The sequence below is a fragment of the Saccopteryx leptura genome, chromosome X, assembly GCF_036850995.1.
Source record: "Saccopteryx leptura isolate mSacLep1 chromosome X, mSacLep1_pri_phased_curated, whole genome shotgun sequence".
Lineage (NCBI taxonomy): Eukaryota > Metazoa > Chordata > Mammalia > Chiroptera > Emballonuridae > Saccopteryx > Saccopteryx leptura.
In genome coordinates this window covers 94,397,469-94,413,870 of record NC_089516.1, presented here as the reverse complement: position 1 = coordinate 94,413,870, position 16,402 = coordinate 94,397,469, and the positions used below count along the sequence as shown (strand labels likewise).

The following is a 16,402-nucleotide window of genomic DNA, read 5'->3' as shown; positions in this document are numbered from 1 at the left end:
AGCAGGATGAAGAAGGCCAAGCAGGACAAGCAAGCTCAGGTTTGGCTAGTTCGAGCAATTTAGGGCTTCAGGGCACACAGGCTGCCTCTAGTTATCTGGGAGCTGGTCCTGCAGTGATTAGGCCAGGGGAACAGTAATCCTCAGTGAGATAGCCCCACAAATGACATGTTTGAGCTTATAGGTTCTAGACTGATTTGCATTGGAAAGGCAAGCTTGGGAGTGAGTTGTTTACCCCAGTAGGAACTGACCAGCACTGGAAGGGGAAGTCCCTCCAGGATTAGCAAGGTCTCCTGAGTACTGGAAGTGCTAGATTGTCTTTGGAGTTCTCATGATCATGACGTTTACTTTCACTATTCAGTTCCAGTTTCACTACAACCACGCAAAAATAGTGAAAATAAAGGGAAAAAAAGGTGCTCAAGATCCCTCAAGTGGAAAGGAACAGCTCCATGAGTCCTCTGAAGAGATACCACCCACAATAAGCCACTCATTGGCCTTCAACTTTTGGGACTTAGTTAGACTGCTTGGGCTTTGCAGTGTACAGTACAGCTTGGTATTGTTGGTGGCTTGGTTTATAGGTTTTGAATATGGTTTTATGATCACCTTTCTCTACAGGCATTTGGAGGATCCAAACTGAACCACAACCATCTTTGGGGTTCATTCAGTACTGAGTCATGTGTCTAAGCTGACAGCTTATTTTTTTAGTCACAACCTTATTGCATTGATTGGCATGCTTTGCAATACACTTGTTATATTTATATTTCCTACCTGGAAAATGCCTTGACTGTTCTTATGGAAATTGTTCAAGGAAGGACACATGCAGCTGGCTGGGAAGCCTGCATTTCTTATCTCAGTGCAGCCTCTTCTGATATGATGACCTTTGCTCAGGACAGCTGGAAGGCCTTCACCTGGGTTTGGAGAAAGTTTGTGGTGCCATGAGCAGAAGCATGTTAGTCAATTATTTGGGGGCTGCTGCAACTTTCTGAGGAATCAGCATGCCCTGTCTGGGGATCCTCTTGCTCTCTGATCTGATCCAGTGTTTCCTAGTGCCAGATGAGGAAGAAGACAAGATGATGTTGGCAAAAAAATTCTTGTTCTATCAGGTCTTGTTCCACAGCAACCATTAACTTGTACAGCAAAAGACAGAGAATGTCTTGCCGCACATTGAGCCTGGACTTCTGCCCAGGAAATCCAAACACGAGAAAAGTGAGAGAATGTGAACAAACCCACTTAGATGGGGCAGAGTCAGCTCTGCTCCCTGAGTAATCTTTGTCTATACACTCAACCAAATTAAAAAGATGATGCAGCTAACAAGAGGCTACCATGCTTCTGAGATAGAGCCTTTACAAGGGACCAGTGAGAATCGGGCCAGTTCTCCAGCTGACGAAGTACAGCCTGTCCCACACGAGAAGCACTGCAACCGACCTAGAAACCAGCCATCTCCTTAAAAAACAGTGTCTCAGATGCAGGACAATTCTATTCAGCCCAGCAGGGACTAGCGTGCAAAGAATGAAGACCAACAGGTTCAGTCTGGGCATGTGGTCACAGTGGTCTCATCTCACATCCTGCTTGAAATTGAGCTTCTCTCCCAGAAAAAAGGTAAAGTTGTCCTGAGTCCAGGACATGCTTCACCTTGTGTAGCACGACATAGGCTTCTAAACACCCAAACTCATTAACATGAAAATACACGTGCATAGTAGCTACAGGACACATTGGCAGAAACAGCTAAATTTCTATAATCCCCCTGGAATAACAGAGGGGAAACAGTTCAGTAAGGACTCTCTATTCTTGGTTGGTTAAATTGAAGACTACAGGACTTCTCTGTCAGGGCAGTAAGAGTTGAAACAAGCAGTTACCCTAAGTAAGTGGAGAGAAAGAAAGTGTTTTGAGGTGACTGCTGATATAATTTTGTCTTCCTGATGTATTAACATTTTCTTACTATGAAATATTCCTCTGGTAACTTTTTTTCTTTAATATGCATTTTTCTAATATTAATATAGCTGCATTAGACTTCTTATGCTTAGTGTATTTTTTCTACTTTTTTTTTACTTAATGCGATTATTCATATGGTTGGGTTTAAGTTTAAGATATTGGTTTTTAATTTCTTGTTGTTTCATTTGACCCTTCAACCACTTTTCCATGTATTGTAGCTCCTAATTGGTAAATATGGATATTTCTTAGCATTCTATGATATTTCCTTCATTGGATTTTTCCTTTTGTCTCTATCATTTTTGTGTGCTTGTATTAGATTTGCCCTCTCTTTATCTCTCTTTATATACTATATATATATGTGTGTGTGTGTGTGTGTGTGTGTGTGTGTAAATATATATATGTAATTATTACAGTTGACTTTTAGAAAAGTATTCTTCTACTTTATAATCAATAAAACCTTACAAATATATAATATGTTTGTAAGCCTCATTTCTTCTTTTTGATCTTAAGGTGTGGACAAGGCCTGCCAGGGTGAGGAAAACAGAGACACAAAGACCTGACTCCAAAGACCAGGTTCAGTGACACAGATCTACTTTATTCAGGAATTAAACCAGCTTATATACATGGGTTCAGCCAATAGGATGTTATAGTAGGGAAAATGGCCAAAAAAGGTCAGGAGGCTGCCTGAGTGGCACTGAGTCATTTAAGTATAGTGGGTGAGATCCCTTCCTGGGTGTGCCCAAGAGGGTTCCAGGAGCTGGAGTATTCTCACTGCATTGAGTCAACCACAGCTGCTAGGTAAATACTCTGTGCTCTACCTACATCTCCCCCTTCTCTTTTAATTAAGGCCAGTTGAACTTGCTTGATGACTGCTTGTTGCTGTTGTAGCTTCTGAATGCTACCCATTATGCAACGGAACCCTAGTAGGACTAAAACAACTATAATACCTACTATACTATATGCTAATAGATTAGCTGAATTAAACAATGAGGCAAACTTCTGTAATGTTTGACTAGTTAGGAAATAGAATGTGGGTCTTAAACAGGGGATTCCTCCTAGGGGTCGGGATATCATTTTCCTCCTATTGTGTTACAGAGACCTTCTAGGTGCTGTTAAACACAGTTCCATTTTGACTGTAAAAAATGGACATAGGTCCATGGTCCATGCACGCCCCCTTCCCACAAAGGTCTCAGCATCCAAATATGGAATGGATGGTTTGCCATGGGCTGCGTACTGCATATGGTTGCATTCTGTCTCTCAGCTTCCAATGCCAAACTCCGAGGTTGATGGTCTGTGCATCCAGGCCAGAGGCAATGCGGCAGTCTCTCCAGGGAATTCCTTCTCTCGGGAGTGTTCTTAGATGTTTGTCATACAGGAACAGGCAAAGAGGTGACCCTGGGAAGGCAAGGTTAGTGAGGAGGTCCCAGCTGTTGGTAGCTAGGGGGAGGAGGGCTTGTAGGCCAAGTACTGAGCCTTGGTTGGTAGTACCATTTTCAGCAAAGTCCCTCATAGTATGATTTCAAAGGAGGACCCCTCCCTTCAAGGGGACAGTGTTATTATTCAGAGTAAACTTAAGTAGCATTGGGTCACCGAAGTTACCCCATATAGTGCCGTTCCACTGTTGGGATTCCTGGCCACTATTGTCACAAGGGAGACTAAGGGAGCATTTACTGGAATATACTGCTGGAAACTGTAGGCTATTAACTTCAACAGGCATAATTATGCCAGGGTGGGGACAGCTGCCCAGACATGAGGATCTCCTCGTGCCTGGGAGTTTGCTGTGATAATGGTACATGTGAGGAGGAACAGAGTGCCTGGACCTGGGGGTCCATCAGGCACTAATCTAGCGCCTTCATATCTCCCCAGGTGATGTTATGAGCACGTTGGTTATGAGGTCTCCTCCTGGAGCACTGAGGACCTCCTCCAGGCAGCCGTTCATCAAGGTTGAGGCTACCCGTCTCCTGAACCGGAGGGTTTTCAGGTGTTGGAGGCATCATCGGTGGATCATCTTGGGACACCAGGAGTGGCCATATGTTCCTTCCTGGGATCCAAATTGGATGTGAGATATTTTCTGGAAAAACACAAGCATAACCCCTTCCTTGCATTAGAAGGGGGTGCGATCCCTGCCACTGAGCTGTGACTGGGTCCTTCCAGTGTACTAATGGCAATGGGGTCGGTTGGCTAGGAAGGCCTCCCCAATGTTTATAAGTGGGAGTTACTCCTTCAGAATCAAAAGTTAAATAATTGAGAGTAAATACAACACAGAGGAGCACTTCTCCAGGTGAGGCCCGGGGCATATCTCCCCTTTCTTTTTGACTTTGAAGCTCGATGTCTCTGTGTTGCCATTCTACAATGGCTTGTCCTTGACGATTATAAAGAATGCCAAGGTGGTGTATAATTTGCCATTGGGAACAAAAGGCTTTAAATTTTCTGCTGGTATAACAGGGCCCATTGTCAGTTTTAATTTCCCAAGGTACACCAAGGCAAATCATGGCCTGTCGAAGGGCATGAATTGCATGTGTAGTTTTTCTCCTGCTATGGCCGTGGCTGAGACAGCTCTGGAGAAGGTGTCTACTGCTACGTGAACATAGTGGAGTTTGCCAAATTGAGTGACATCTATTTGCCACACAGCATTAGGTTGTAAGCCTCAAGGGTTGACACCCTGTGGTTGTAGGGGGCCTAAGTGTAATAAAGGCCCATATTGTTTACATATGCGAACAAGGTGTTTGCAGTTTGGGTGAGTGAGATGGGGAAAGAGAGATTTGAGAGAATGAGCAGACATATGAAACCAGGCATGAAGTTATCTGGCTTGCTCAATAGGGGAAACTGTTAAAACTAGACGATCAACTTGTGTGTTGCCTGCCGCTAGGGGGCCAGGCAAGCCAGAATGGGAGCCAAGGGTTTTGATGCTCCTCTAACAGTTCTTTAAGCTGGCTGAGAGCCCTATGTAGTAATATCTGCTTGGACTGGAAGTTGGAATGGGCAAGGCCTTTGACTGTTTGTACTGCATAAGCACTATCTGAAAAAAATGTTAAGGGGGCCATGTTGCCAAAGATGTAGCACATAGTAAATGGCTAGTAGTTTACCTACTTGTACGGATCCCTCATAGCTAAATTTGTGGATTTAGTTCCTTCTGTTTGTGCTTTGAACACTATTCCACAATAAGACCGGTTGAAATCTATAAATGCAAGCATGCTGTGCAGAAGAGGGGTAGATGCTGGATACAAATGAGGGGTGGTTTGTAGGGGGATTTTTTGTAGGGTCTGTAAGAGTCGATCATTGGGGAGGTGATTGTCTACTTGTCCAGTATAGTTAACTAAGAGTGTCTGCATTTCTAATTTATTGGCTAAGATAAATTGTATATGGTCGAAAGGAATTGGCAGAATAAGTACATCAGGCTCTCAGCCATAAAAAGTGACACAAGCTCGCAGCAGCTTTTGGCCAAGAATGCAGATTGCAATCTTGCTGGGGGTGATTTTAAATAGTTGACTATATGCTAAATGTACCCAATAAAGGGGTTTGTTTTGAAACAGGACATTGGTAGGAGTGCCTTTTGTGGCTAGGACAATAGCTGAGATTGACTGAACAGGTTCTAATCTAGCTGTTGACACAGAGCCAATAGCAGTGTTGATATTCGTTATAACCGGTTTTGCTGCTGTAGTTAGACCGCAGATGCTAATAGGCTCTATTTCACCCTCAAGGAGAGAGAATAGGGGGTCTAATTCAGCAGTAGAAATAGATAGGTATCAACGTATCCAGTTTATGTGGCTGCATAGCTCTTGAAATTCATGTAAAGAGCATTGTTGAAGGATTGTGAGCATAGGGGAAATAGGTGTTATTTCTTCCCCTATGTGGTACCCTAAGAAAGTAAAAGGTGACAAGGTCTGTACTTTCTCTGGTGCTACAGAAAGCCCAGTGGCATTCAGATTAGTTAAGAGCTGCTGGTAACATTCTTTTAAGACTGTAGAATCTACATGAGCTATTAATATGTTGTCCATATAATGGTAGATGAAGCACTGTTCCTGTAATGGTTGCGTTGCTGTGCTTACATAGTACTGGCAAATGGTGGGGCTATTTTTCATGCATTGCGGTAGGACTGCCCATTGATACCTTTAAGCTGGAAGGGCATGATTAATAGAAGGCACAGTAAAAGCAAAATAAGGCTTGTCCTCTAGATGGAGGGGGATTGAGAAAAAACAATCTTTGATGTCTAGAATTTTAATATGGGCAGCCCGTGGCACCGCAGAGGGATGTGGCAAGCCTGGTTGTAAAGTGCCCATCTTTGCCATGTACTTGTTAATAGCCCTTAAGTCATGAAGGAATCTCCATTTTCCAGGTGCCTTTTTCTGAATTACAAAAACGGGTGAATTATGAGGTCTAGTGGAAGGCTCAGTATGTTTGACTTCTAATTGTTGCTGAACTAGTTTGTATAATTCTTTTAATTTAGAGGCTGTTGATGACCACTGCTCAACCTAAATTGGTTGGTCAGTATCCCAGGTAAGTTTCATGGGTTCCGGAGTTTTTAATTGAGCAGTGGCCTTTAGAATTGGGGGGGGGGCTGGCTGGTAATAGAGACACAGAGTAAAGACAGCACGTCTCGTCCCCAAAGTGTATGTGGCAATTCAGTCATAAATAAAGGACTGAAAACTCCAGTCATCCCGTCAGGATCTGTCCAATGGAGTGGTCGGATGGCTTGTTGGACTGGTCATACTCCACTAACTCCTTGTACTAAAAGTCCAAGCTGCATGGCCCAGCTTTTCTTTTTATCTTCCTCTCTGATTACAGAAACATCAGCACCAGAATCTATGAGCCCAAGGATGGGATGGCCCTCTATTCACAGAGTTAGAAAGGCCTTATTCCGTGTTAAGGGAAAGATCCAATAGACTTCTGTGTGGAGTTGCTGTCTTATCGGCGGGGCTGAGAGCTGCCCCAATTCCCATTTAAAGGCTATAGTGGCTTTTCATCTGTTGTGGTAGTTGAGCAACAATCTCACTTCCAGTAAAATCCCTTTTTACCATGGGGCACACAGAGGGTGTTTTTTGTATTTTTTTTATCTTTCTTTCCTTTCCTGTTAGGGCACTGGTGTAGAAAATGTCCTGTGTCCTTGCATTCAAAGCAGGCCCCTCGTGTCTGTTGGTATCCTTGATGGGAAATGCTTAACTGGGCTGCAAGAGCGGTAGTGAGGACTGCCGCTGAGTTGCTGCCCGCATCTTGGCAGGCAAGGATCCAAGGCAAGGATCCTGTCTACACTCTCCATTGGCACCTTCCCACATCAATTCTTTAGTTAGAGCATCGGCCGCATCAGCGTGCGTAACTTTACGCTTTACAGCTTCTTGGACCCTTCCTAGAAAATCTGTAAAAGGTTCATTGGGACCCTGAAGCAATTTGGAAAGCCTTAAGGACCTTCCATGAGCATTAGTTTGGGTAAAAGCTCTAGTGGCACATAGGTGCACTTGATCAAAATACTGAGGGGTCCTGTAGCCTGTGCTGTGGGGGAAGCAAATAGCCCTTCTCCTTTGAGGGCTTCCGGGGGGAGGTCAATACCTCCCCCCGGAAGGAGAGGTCAAGCACTTTGATTTCTTTCACCTATTATTTCACATTGCTCATTGTATAAAGCTTTCCATTGAATTAAGTCTCCCATGGTAAGGACTGCTCGGGCTAATGTTTTCCAATCATGGGGACGATTTAAAGCAACACTGATATTTTCAAGTAATTTCTGAATATAGAGAGAATGAAGTCCATCTTCCTGGATAGCTTTTCTGAGAGTAATGACTGTTTTTTGGTCATGTGGATATCATGCTTGCAGTCGTGTGGCGGTAGGGTTATCTCTTTGCTGACACATGGGGGTGTATAGGCTGGCCCATGGGTCTGCAGCAGGAACACGTGTTGGAGTTAAAGCTGGGGTAGAAAATGGCATCTGAGAGGCTGGGATGGGGCATTCATCCCTGGCAGGGAATGCAGAAGTAGTGACTTCCACTTCTTCGGGTGGCGGAGCTGATGGCGCAGTTTCTAATGTATCTAGTTTTGTTTACCTAGTTTCCTTTCCGCACGCTCGGCTGCAAGTCCATCAAACTCGGTGGCCCAACCCTTTTCTTCCTCTACAGGGGAGGCGAATATGGAGGTAGGGGTTCCTCTGAAAGAGGAGTAGCCTGTAGGACCTTAGGGACTGGCAGAGGGTCCTCAGCAGGAGCCTTAGTCAAGCAGGAGTGTATTACTAATAAGGCAGGAGTGAGGCCAAGAGGGAAGGTTTGTTCTTCATGTACCTCAGCCAAACAAACACGCTGGAAAGCTCGGTCCCAAGTATCTGAGTTCCAGAGGGGCTCATTTTCAATCTAGGGATTGAAACCAGAGAGAATCTCCCAGTAAGTACAGAGATCCTTTTCACAAACTTCAACTCACCTACTCTGCAATAGGGCTTGCAGGGCTTGAGCCTGTGAATCTCGAGAGTGAGGGAGAAGGTTTCCCATTGGAGAGGGTCACTCACCCATCCTTTGATTGCTGGCTGGGTCCCTGTTTGAGGCATCAGTTGTGGACAAGGCCTGCCAGGGTTGAGGACAATGGAGACGCAAAGACCCGACTCTGGAGACCAGGTTCAGTGGAGCAGATATACTTTATTCAGGAAGTAAACTAGCTTATATACATGGGTTCAGCCAATAGGATGTTATGGTAGGGCAAATGGCCAAAAAAGGTCAGGAGGCTGCCTGGCTGTCACTGAGTCATTTCCATATAGCAGTTGAGCTCCCTTCCTGGGTTGCCCGGGAGGGTTCCGGGAATTAGAATATTCTCACAGCAGAGGGTTCCAGTAATTAGAATATTCTCACAGCAGTGCGTCAGCCACAGCTGCTAGGTAAATGATCTGCACTCTACCTACATTAAGGCATGTTTTCTACTTCTGAATATGCTATAAACTCATACTGCATTGTTACATTTTACTTTAGTCAATAGTTTTTGATGAGATAAGTATATATGTATACATATAGATATGGACATGTGTATAGATTTTTTAGAGTTTATTTATACTTATTGTCATATTTACCCTTTATTATTATTATTATTCAGTGAGAAGAGGGGAGAAAGAGAGACATACTCCAGCATGTGAGCTGATCAGAATCCACCCAGCAAACCCACTAGGTGGTGATGCTCTGCCAATTGGGACATTGCTCCATTGCTCAGCAACCAAGCACTTTTCAGGACTTGAGGCAGAGGCCATGGAGCTATCCTCACCAACCAGGGCCAACTCACTCCAATCTAGCCAAGGCTACAGAATGGGAAGAGAATGAGAGAGAAGCAAGAGGGGAAGGAGTGGAGAAGCAGAGGGCCGCTTCTCCTGTGTGCCCTGACCAGAAATTGAACACACACATCCACATGATGGGCAGACACTCTATTCCTGAACCAACTGGCCAGGGCCATATTTACCCTTTTTGATGTCTATTAACTTCACAGAGCCCTAGATTTTTATACAGTAGTGCTTGCCTTCATTCTAAATGGCTTACTTTATTAAATCTTTCAGCACAGGTTTACTAGAGACAAATAATTTTTTTTCCTCTAAAAATAACTTTTTTATCTTCATTTTTGGAAGTTCATTGTAAAATTTTAAGATGATAGTTTTTCCTTGTCAGCACTTTAAAGATGTTTTATTTTAACACTGTAAATCCTGTTTATTTTATTTTATCTCTATTGTTTCTAATGAAAAATGTGTCATTGTTCATAGCATTGCTCCCTTTATGTAATATATTGATTTTTACCCTCTAGCTTCTTTCATTTTATTTTTACCTTTTGTTTTGAGAAATCTGTGTATGACTTGTCTAGTTATGGTTTTCTTTTTACTTATTTTTCTTAGATTTTTTTGAAAATCATGATTTTGTGTACTGTTTTCTTTGATTTTAAAAAATTATTATTCATTACATCTTCAAATATTTATTTTGCTTCATTCTTTCCCACTCCTCCTCTTTTTTGATGCCATTTATGTAAATGTTAGAATTTCTAGTGTTGTCCCACAGACTTCAGGAGCTTTATTTCAATTTCTTACCTTATTTATTTATTTTTTTATAAAAAACCATTTTACTTATTATTTGGTGTACATCTCCAACTTTAAAAAAAATTATATTTAACTTGTTGGTGTGACATTGGTCAATTAAATTATACAGGTTTCAGGTGTACCATTCTATAATGCATCATCTGTATATGGTATTGCATGTTCACTAACCCAAGTCAAGTCACCTTACATCACCATTTATCTCCCCTATACCTTTTTTCACCTTCCCCCAGCCTCTTTCAAACTTGCAACCCCCATACTGTTATCTGTGTCTATAAATTTTTTTATTTTTATTTATTTATTTTTTTGGTCTTTCATTTTACGTATCTCTCATGTTGAAATGTTCCACCTCTTGGCCTGACCTGTGGTGGGGCAGTGGATAAAGTATTGACCTGAAACACTAAGTTCTCCAGTTTGTAACCCTGGGCTTGACTGGTCAAGACACATGGGAGTTGTTGCTTCTTACTCCTTCTCCTCTTTTCTCTCTCTAAAAATGAATAAATAAGAAATATATTCCACCTGTTTACTATTATGTTCAATATAATACTTGTGATTGCCTCAGCTGCACTAGTTAGACTTTTAGGGAAAATAGAATAGTTATGTTGATGTTCCCAGATTTATGAAACAAATCTTTAACCTCATCTATAATATTCTGGATTTTTTTTTGTATTTTTCCAAAGTGACAAGCAGTGGGGAGGTAGACAAACAGACTCCTACATGCGCCCAACCAGGATCCAGCAAGCATGCCCAGCAGGGCGTGATACTTGGCCCCTCTGAGACATTGCTTTGCTGCAATCAGAACCATTCTAGTGCCTGAGGTTGAGACCATGGAGCCATCCTCAGCACCTGGGCCAATGTTGCTCTAGTTGTGACTTGGCTGTGGGAGGGGAAGAGAAAGATAGAGAGAAAGGAGAGGGGAAAGGGTAGAGAAGCAGATGGGTGCTTCTCCTGTGTACCTGGTAGGGAATTGAACCTGATATTCTGGATTTTATAATCATCAATTCATGGAATAACACTGAAAACATCTTCAGGAAATTAGAACTATTTGAAGAAACAATAATTAGTAATAGTCTTAATACTTGTTATATAATAACTTTCAATGAATGTCAAATATTAGTGTTATGATTATCTTATATTAATATTAGAATATTTTAATATTATAATTTTTATTGATTTTATTATACAGAATACATTTTAAAATTCAGAGCATATTTGGATCCAATAGGGCTCAGATGCAAAGATAGTTTTATGAGCCCTTAGGGCAAAAATAAACTAGGTTACTGAGAATTAATAGCCTATTCAAAACTCTACCTAATATATATTTGAAATAGAACTTATTTCAAAACAATGTAACAAAACCTTTCTTTTCTGGACTAATCTTTTGTTATATAAATATAACCCACAGTAGAGTTTAGAGATTTCAGAACTTATAAATCTTTTGGCTATAAAAATCTATATTTAGGTACAATAAATTGTAATGTAATTCACAGACTTTTCTATAAAATATATTTTTATCTTTTTCAATACAGTATGGAAAAAATCTCAATACACTGTATTTTCTAATTCAAAAAATGGGTATTTGTTTTAGCTATATTCTTATATAATATTTTATGATCTTTTGGTCAAAACAAAAAATATCCAAGTTGACTTTTATTGCTGTGTAGGTATTCCTTAGTGAGCACTTTCTAAACCTTTTTGCCAGTATAAATCTAACCAATATCATTGTTATTTTGCAAATACTTTTTAAAAAAGTTTTCCTTTATTTCTCTTTACATGAGCTGTCTTGTGTAATGAATATATCATAGCTGTATGTTTTGTTCACCAGCTATTTTGAGACAAATAAATATAACACTAGATTTTCTCTATTCCAAGGTGAATCTATCTTATTCTTATTTGGTGAAATAAATGTAACAGAATTTGAAATGAATAAATCCAGTTTATAGAACATGGAGTCAGTCTAGTGATACTCACATTAGGAAGAGAATTCTTAGAAACTGTCAAAAACAATGAAGTGGAAAAGAAGAATAATGAGCAAGGTATTGTCCACCAAGGTAAATAAGCAAATTCTATTATTGTACACACATGGAGTAATTAAAAAAAAGAACTACATATTTGTTTCAGCATAACATTGATTTTGCTTTGTTAATGAACTAAATTGGTGTTGGCAATAAACCCATAATTTCTTTGTTGCAGATTCAAATCTTGATACAAGGCAAACAATGATTAAATGAATGATGGATGAGAAGTAATACTTTCTTGCTTAAACAGGTTTTATTAAACAGAAACACTCTGATTAATGCGGAAATCATTCTTTTTCATTTTACTGAATAAGAACAGGTAATATACTATTTATATTTTAAATCATGTTGTTAAAGGCTTTTGTCAATACTAAATGCTGATAACACAGAAGATAAAATTATTTTTAAAATTAAAAACATACTGCCTCTAAAGAAAAAAATATGTAGGTTTATTATTAAAATAAATCATTGATCTCTTGATTATATTTACATTTTTTAATTTTTGCTATAGTTTATGTTATACATTATAAGCCAGAAAGTTGAACTTTTCACCATTACTAAGTCAAAAAGATATGTTGGGTAAAGAATATATATAATTTTACCTAACCAAAACAGGCAGTGTAGCCTGACCAGGCAGGGGCTCAGTGGATAGAGCATTGGACTGGGATGTGGAGGACCCAGGTTCAATACCCCGAGGTTGCCAGCTTGAGCATGGGCTCATCTGGTTTGAGCAAAGCTCACCAGTTTGAGCCCAAGGTCGCTGGCTCGAGCAAGGGGTCACTCGGTCTGCTGTAGCCCCACCCTCCCGGTCAAGGCACATATGAGAAATCAATCAATGAACAACTAAGGAACTGCAACGAAGAATTGATGTTTCTCATCTCCCTCCCTTCCTGTCTGTCTGTGCCTCTCTCTGACTCTCTCTCTCTGTCTCTGCCACAAAAGGACTTGCATGAAATTAACATTTAGTACTTGTCAATATAAATAACTAAGGATAGTACTCTAATAATAGTTTTTCTTCATAATGACACTTGTACCATTAAACAAAATGCATTCTATTTTTTCTTTTTCTTTTTTTTTTTAGCAAGAAAGAGACAGACAAACATAGAGACAGGAAGGGAGAGAGATGAAAAGGATCAACTCTTTGTTGCTGCACCTTAGTTGTTCATTGATTGCTCTCTCATATGTGCCTTGGTCGGGGGACTCCAACTGAGCCAATGACCCTTTGCTGAAGCCAGCAACCTTGGGCTCAAGCCAGCAAACTTGGGCTTCAAACAAGAGATCAAGGGGTCACGTCTATGATTCCGTGCTCAAGCCGGCAACTTGGGGTTTTGAACCTGGGTCCTCAGCATCCCAGGCTGATGCTCTATCCATTGTGCCACTGACTGTTCAGGCACAAAATGCATTCTTACTAATGATCATTCATAATCAAAGTTAACATCACCAAATGCTAGTTAATTAGGCTAAAATTAAAAATTGGTGATAGCTCAACCTCAAAGTTCAGAGTAAAACAAAGAATGTAATCTACTTGAAATTGAGTTCTAGTTACAAATCATATTTCTAAGGCATTTTAATATTTTTTATGCTATGTGTTTCATGAGCTATGGTGGTCTAACTAAAAATAGTTTAGATTTGTCTAAAAAGAACTTTTTTTTATTTTTCCAAAAACACCTCATAATGTTAGGTAGAGAAATTGCCAATTTTTATCATAGTGATTTTTATGAGTGAAATCAATATTCTCATTTCATTCACTTCTGAGGTTGGAAATGAATCAGAATCTAACTTTTAGTAACACCTTTACATGACTTTATAATGACCTACCTATAGGCAACTTCCTGGTTGTAAGCTAAACTGATACATTTTATCTCCAGATATATGTGAATAATTTGCTAAAGAAACTTGCATTCTGGTTCTATGGGCCATACCAAGTTTTTAATTTTTTTTTTTACTTTTGGTTTTGTTAAGAAAACATGAGAAATACTTATGTTTATATCAAGTTTCTAGTCAAGATCCAAATGTGTATATGCTATAAAACTAAAATCTTTAAATTACTTAATTCACTATGGTATGTTTTTTTTTGTTTTGTTTTGTTTTTTGTGTTTTTCTGAAGCTAGAAATGGGGAGAAACAGTCAGACAGACTCCCGCATGCACCTGACCGGGATCCACCCAGCACGCCCACCAGGGGCGACGCTCTGCCCACCAGGGGGCGATGCTCTGCCCCTCCGGGGCATTGCTCTGTTGCGACCAGAGCCACTCTAGCACCTGGGGCAGAGGCCAAGGAGCCATCCCCAGCACCCGGGCCATCTTTGCTCCAATGGAGCCTTGCTGCGAGAGGGGAAGAGAGAGAGAGGAAGGAGAGGAGGAGGGGTGGTAAAGCAGATGGGCGCTTCTCCTGTGTGCCCTGGCCGGGAATCAAACCCAGGACCTCTGCACTCCAGGCCGACACTCTACCACTGAGCCAACCAGCCAGGGCCTCACTATAGTATGTTTTTCATATAAGTGAGTTCTATTTTTGATCATTCATCAGTAAAAATTCAAGGTAGTACCAAATCAAAAAGTATTATTTAAAAACTGTTGAATATATAGTAGGAATTATAGAAATGGGATCCAGAGTCTTTATCTGTGATAAATTCATCATTTTCTTAAGGACAACAAAACTATGACATATGAAACATTGTAATCAAAAAATTTGGTGGAGTTTAGAAAATGTGACATTGTTCTAAACTAAACTACTAAAAGAAATTTCCAGAAGGAACCAAAGTACAGAGATTTCCCATTAACTCCCTCTCAACTCCCAAGCAAGCTTTCCCTATTGTTAATATTTTGCATTAGTATTGCTTATTAACACTATTGTGTTGATTCATCATTTCTATCACATGATGATATCACTCATTTGTCATTGTCTGCTATCCCATTCATTTTGTTTATAAAGTTGCATACCTTTTAAATTTACTTACTCTCATTACTATAATAGACCTAATATTGTTATCAATACTATTGTGTTGATGTAACAAACCAAACCTATATGAATACATTGCTATCAATTGGAGTCCATAGTTTACATAGGTTTTATCCTTTGTGTTATACCATTTTATGGAATTTGAAATTTTAACATTATGTAACCTCAAATAGAGTATCATACAATACAAAATACTTTCAATGCCCAAAAAGCCTGTCTGTGTCACCTATTCTCTTGCCCCAAACTATAGTCTTTTTACTTCCTTGGAAGAAATGCCATATCCTTAGAATCTTGTCATATGAAGTCTTTTCAATTGGTGTCTTTCATTTAACTATATTATTTTTCCTCAGTACCATTTTGTGGTTTGACACGACATTTCTTTATATCATTTCTGAATAATATTTCACTGTATGGCTATGCCACACTTATTGATTCATCCACTTATTGAAGGACATTTAAGGTAATTTTAAGTATTGGAAGTTATTAATAAAAGTTCTATAAGAACATTTATGCATGTGTTCATAGAAATTAAACATACATGTTTAATTTATCACACATTTTTGCATACATATTTTATCTATTTATTTGGAACTTAATTGTTGGATGCATGTTGTCACATATAACAGAATTTCATTTTTAAAATAGAATAATATTTTATTGTATGCATAGATTGCACTTTATTTTTTTGTTCACCCACTGACAGACACTTAGATTGTATTTCATTATTGTGAATAGTTCTGCAGTACACACCAGAGTACATATATCTCTTTGAGATCCTGATTTCAATTATTTTGAATCTATACACACCAGTGGGATTGAAATAAATTTCCTCTTAATTACGTACAACAAGATGTCTGCATTAAATTTTAACCAAAATATAAAGTTTAGAGGGGAAGAAAGATATACCTGGGATAAGAAAGCAAAATAAAACTTTTGAAATATAATCAAATTTATGGTGTTTTGAAGGATTAAAGAAAAGAACAATAATAAAACAATACCCAATAATGAAGACTTTGACACTGTAGTAGTTAAACATAGTACACTAAACATACATATTTTATCTCTATTTTCTAAGCTGTTAAAATGATAATGAGTAAATTTTAAAAGCATACAATTTTATAAACAAAATGAATGGGATAGTAGAAATGACAGAGGCATGATGTCATCAAATTTTTCAATATTAATAGACCTAAATAATTGAGCACAATAGAGAAAGCTGAAACTTCCACCAGCAAGGCAGAAAACCAGCACAGAGCAAACTTATTTTAAATTCACAATCCCAGAAAGTATAAAAACTCAGAAATAGAAAATTTTATTGAAAATTAGCGGATAAGATATGGTTGATGAGAAATATTATTTGAAAACTTTCATGAAGAACATATAGATCTCCAGATCAATTTCTTCAACTTTCATAACCAGACATTTTTTCCTTTTACTACTAAAAACTGAAATTTGCTTTGAAA

The 16,402-nt window shown here is 39.4% G+C and overlaps 1 pseudogene; it reads left to right on the top strand.

The window, feature by feature from the left end:
• Positions 1–789: 789 nt before the first annotated feature.
• Positions 790–1,445, top strand: LOC136386161 (major facilitator superfamily domain-containing protein 6 pseudogene; annotated as a pseudogene).
• Positions 1,446–16,402: the final 14,957 nt, after the last annotated feature.